This window comes from Hipposideros armiger, unplaced genomic scaffold (genome assembly GCF_001890085.2).
Source record: "Hipposideros armiger isolate ML-2016 unplaced genomic scaffold, ASM189008v1 scaffold_369, whole genome shotgun sequence".
Classification (NCBI taxonomy): Eukaryota; Metazoa; Chordata; class Mammalia; order Chiroptera; family Hipposideridae; genus Hipposideros; species Hipposideros armiger.
Genome location: NW_017731719.1, coordinates 1,295,326 through 1,300,098, shown reverse-complemented (window position 1 = coordinate 1,300,098; position 4,773 = coordinate 1,295,326). Strand labels below are relative to the sequence as shown.

The following is a 4,773-nucleotide window of genomic DNA, read 5'->3' as shown; positions in this document are numbered from 1 at the left end:
TACATATAACCTCGGGACATGGAGTAGAGTGCGGGAACGGATTCAATGGAATTGTAATAGATAAGCATGATATCGGGGGTGGGAGGGCAGTGGATGGGGAGAGGGGGGTTGTTATTTTGTGAGGGTGAAAAGGGTAACTATTGCATTGTTCTGTACACCTGAAACTAAAAAAAAAAAAAAAAGACCAGAGGGGTTAAGTGACTTGCCCATAACCGCACCGCTAGCAAATGACAGAGCCAGGTCTCAAGGCCAAGTCTGTTTGACCCCATCACTCCTGCTCTTACCACCTTCCTTCTAAAGACACACAGGGTAGTGGATTCTTAGATGCCAATTGGAACAGGCATACAAATCCAGACAGAACTAAATTTGAGATCAATTTAGCTGGGAGAACTCAGCATAGATTGTACTTTTGATAATTTAAAAGATAAAATACTGTCATGTGGTAGTAGAGTCAAGAAAAGATAAGCTCAAAATTTTTAAAATCGCAATAATAAAGAAAAATGAAACAGGGAAGGAAGAGGGCATGTTGACCCCGATTTCAATTTCTCTGGTTTCTTCCTCACAAAATCATTTAGGGACTCGAGAGACAATCACAAGAGTGCAAAGGCACTTAATCAGAGATTTTACAAACCACTAAATCAAAAGAGACTGTGAAATTCCTGTTGGGGGGTGGAGGGGGGCAGGTAACATTGGGATTAAGTGGATTAGTCTACTGTACAGGAATCCGGAGAATGCGGCCCGCATGTGCTTTTGTTGTGATTACTCAGCAGCAACAGGATGATTTTCCATCTCCCAGAAACATATGTGCATGTGCCCTCCCGTACACCAGCAGGAAAGAGCAGCGCCTGGCCTGCTGCTTCCCTGCGCCACAGCCTGATTTCAGGAGGCGGCAGAGATGACATTTTATGGAGAGTTGGTGCAGGGAACATGTTGGAAATGAAAAGGCAACCCAGCGAACGCACCCATAATTTCTACGCTCAGTCCTTGCAAAGAAGGAGGGAGAAAAAGGCCCTCTGACAGCGTGGCTCCCAGACTTCCGAGGAAATTGCCACCTAATGATGGTTGAGAGGGGTCCTTTCTAAGCTTCTTTCCTTTCGGTGTTAAGTGCACCAGCAGCAGCACTTGGAATTCAACTCGCAAACTACACAAATTGCCCGTTTTCAGAAATTCGCATCCAAACTCCCAAAACGGGCGTGATGGATAGATACCTGCACAAATTGTGACCTGCCAGAGCTAACAGTTTACATCAGCAGTCTATAATAAATAATTAATATAGCCCCAGTAGATATAAAGCCGATGACATGGTATCTCTCCCTCGGCTCTAAATGAAACTCCAGATAACCTACATTGAACAGTAATGTGTTCACAGTATGTGGGAATTAACTGCTCAATATAATAAGTACTATTGAATTTCCCATCTCAATGCAGATAAAGGGCAACTGCCACCAAAAACACTGTAATAACAGTAACTGAGTGATGAAAAAAAGAAACATTTTCCTATTACAACCTTAAAATGTTATAGGTTAAAATAATCTTAAAGGGCTTAAAAAACAGCAATTAAATCTTTCCATTTCTGTTTTCCAAGATTGCGGCTGAGAAAACGAGGGCCTAAGAGCCATACGGTGCTAGCCTTGCTAATAACGCTCTGTGAAAAATCTCATTAATTCAGTCTGGCTCTTTAGATCAGCCGCTAAATCCTTGTATTGTCACTCATCCTCTGGCCTTTTCAGGATTTCCATAGCCTAACTAGCAGTATCTCCATGGAAACCAAGCAGTCCTGCTTTGCACATCCCAGAACTTTTTGTTCCTGACAAAGCTTGACAAATCACATGCAGCATGGAGAGTTTAACATAGCGAACTAAACCCTGACCCACACTTAGAAATGATAAACCCAAGCATCCCAGCTTTATTATAAATGATTTCCTTACAAGATACTTAACCAAGCCAGTGAAATGTTGAACCAGACAAGTTTCAAGAACAAGGTGCTGGGGGGGAGAAGGAAATAAAAAAGGCAAACAAATAAATAAATAAATAAATAAATACCCCAGGCGTGTTCAGCTGTAGGTTTCGCAATCTTGTTTTTTGTCTAATTGACTTAAATTAAAAGCAATCAACAGAGAAAAAGAGCAAGAGGGATGCTGTTTCTGTGTGATTCCAGAGCCTGAGAAATAGCCTTCCCTTTCCAGAAAGGTAAACCCTAAGTCCATTCCCTTGTTTTCCCTGACTCCTGTAGAGGATGGCCTTGGGACTCTAACAGGTCCCTGTGTCTGGCAACCACTTTCTGGCTGTTCATTCTTGCCCTTTTCAGTTGAGGCTCACAGTTCTGGGAAATGTGAAGGCATCACTGGCCCTAGAAAGCAGGGCTGGCCTCGCTAGGGAGAGAGGCTGAAATCTTTCACAAGGGTAACAAAAAGACAGAAGATAGGGCTCTCCAGGGTCCTATTTCCATTTGAAATGCCATATTCGCCATTCATTCCTACTGTTTACCTGGCAAGCTCCCTTCTCACCTTCCTCTGCATTGGGCATTCTGCCCAGGCGATGAAGCCAGGTTGGAGGTACTCCCCACAGGGGCCCTGTTCCCAGAGAAAGGAGAACCCTGAAAAGAAGGAAGGTGAGGCGGTATGTGCGACAGGGCAGTCAGAGGCCGACAAGGATCCTGCAGCGAATACACACACATGTTTTAACCTTTAGCTTTCACTTCTTCACAGAGTGGGTGTCATAGGCCCATGTGAAGGTGGTATCATGACTTATAAACCTATTCCTCAGCCTTAGCCAGGTTCAAGGATGACACAGGGCAGAGTAAGGCAGCTATACATTCTGAAGGAGGATGGGCCCTTTGTGGCCTCTTCTGTCTTATTGATGCTTTACCTGCCACTGACAAGGCTTCCTAACTAAGGGTAGACAGGCCCTAAAGGGGTGGGTGACACTGGAGGGTGAGGGTCACCATCGACATTAGCCCCTTCAGTCTCCTGTCTTCCTTTTGCCATCTCTACAACACAACAGGCCAGCAATGATGAGGCATGTGACAGGGAAAGGCACAGGGGTGGAAGAAGAAAGGCCAAGAAACCCCATAAGCCTTCGACTTGATTCTGTCTCCTTGGTCTAGGCCTTGACTACACTTGGAATCCCACTAGGGATGTTTAAGGGTCTAAGCCAAGGTCTTCCTTCTTTGGTTCCTCTTGGTTTTGAGACTGGCAATGTTTTAGAGACAGCACAGTACTTGTAGCATCCGGAATGCTTTGCCTTGACAAACCATCCAGGATCAGATTGAACTCTGTGTTGGCAGCAATGTTTACACCCTCACTACCCAGGAACTCGCCAGCACAATGCTATTGGATGTTTACAGTAATGACCAGTTCTGGATGCATTGTACATGTTCTACAAATATTTGCTGATTAACTGAATTGGTACCTGTAATATCTCCCAGTTCCCTCTGATCCTCAAAACAACGGTAAATGAGGCTTAGCTCATTTCAACCTTCAGTGAACTTCACGGCATTCTTTGACTTTGAAATTTGAGAATCCATACAACAGCAACAATAATAACAACAGCTAGCTCTTATCAAGTTTCTACTCTGTAATACCAGGCATTCTTCTGAGTGTTTCACATGTATTAGCTTCTTTAATCCTCCTATCTATCATCTGGGAGAAGGTACTATTAATATGCACATATTATTAACTTCATTTTATCAACCAAAATACTGACACATGGGGAACTAACTTGCTCAAGTTCATAAAACTGGTTAGTGGTAGAACTGGGCTTTGATCCAAACAAACACATTTCACCACTACCTTTTGCTGTCTCATTATATTATCAATGCCAAGTTCATTAAATCAGAATAATCAGTTAATTATAATAGCTAACAATTACTAAATGTTTGCTATATGCCAGGCACCATTCTAACGTTACATAAATCACCTCATTTACACTTTACAACAGCCCTTTAGGGTTGTGCTATAAGGTAGATACTATTATTAGCATCATTTTACAAATGAGGAAACTGAGACACTAAGAGGTTAGTAACTCACCCAAAGTCATAAAACTAGCAGATGATAGAGCCAGATTCAAATCCAAGCAGCGTGGTTCCAGAAGCTTCTGTCCGCCAGGATCCCTGTTTCTCTAATCATTCAGGCACAATGGACAATAATGTTCCATGGAACCACTATTCCAGGCAAATATTATCTCTCTGAATGTCCCCACTCAGCGCAGCAGACAAGCCTGGTATTATCATATATTTCTTTCTAAGACTCCCTTTCAGACTGCTTTCTCAGAGGTATCCAAAACAATTCGAGGCCTAGGAGCAGAACTGTGAGAAAGGCTGCCTTTTCCCCTGGTTGAAAGAGGTCACACCTGAGCAGGCACAGCCTTTTGTCCCCTCCCAGGAATCTAGGCTCAGGAAGGGGCCACCCCAGTACTTGCACATGGGACTGTCATGTCCATGAGTTCAGCTGAGTCCAGCTCTTGGCACAGACTCTAGGAGATCAGACAGCATTCACTGGATAGAGGGACACTGCCAATGCTTAGGGACCTAAAAATAGACCTGCCAGCTGTGTTATGGTTTTGTAGGCACGTGCATGTCTGCTCCATTCTTGAGCACTCTGGGTGTTGCAATATATATGAAACCTGCTCTCTGCAGTATAGGAAAAGCACAAAATTCTTGCACCTTTTCTTTTATTTATTGTTTCTCTTCTGAGGCCCTAACTTCTTTACAGCCCAGGGAATGGCATTTCCTCCCCATCAGTTTTCCTCTATGGGCTGCTGCCTCCAAAGAGC

The 4,773-nt window shown here is 43.7% G+C and overlaps 1 long non-coding RNA gene across 5 annotated transcripts in view; it reads right to left on the bottom strand.

Moving 5' to 3' along the window:
* The window catches only part of LOC109393177 (uncharacterized), a 48,537-nt gene extending 44,071 nt beyond the window's left edge, over positions 1-4,466 (bottom strand). For all 5 annotated transcript variants that reach the window (XR_002126197.1, XR_002126196.1, XR_002126199.1 and 2 more), the window contains exon 1: positions 4,029-4,466. This is a non-coding gene — a long non-coding RNA (uncharacterized LOC109393177). The remainder of the gene's footprint in view (positions 1-4,028) is intronic.
* Between the last annotated feature and the right edge of the window lie 307 nt (positions 4,467-4,773).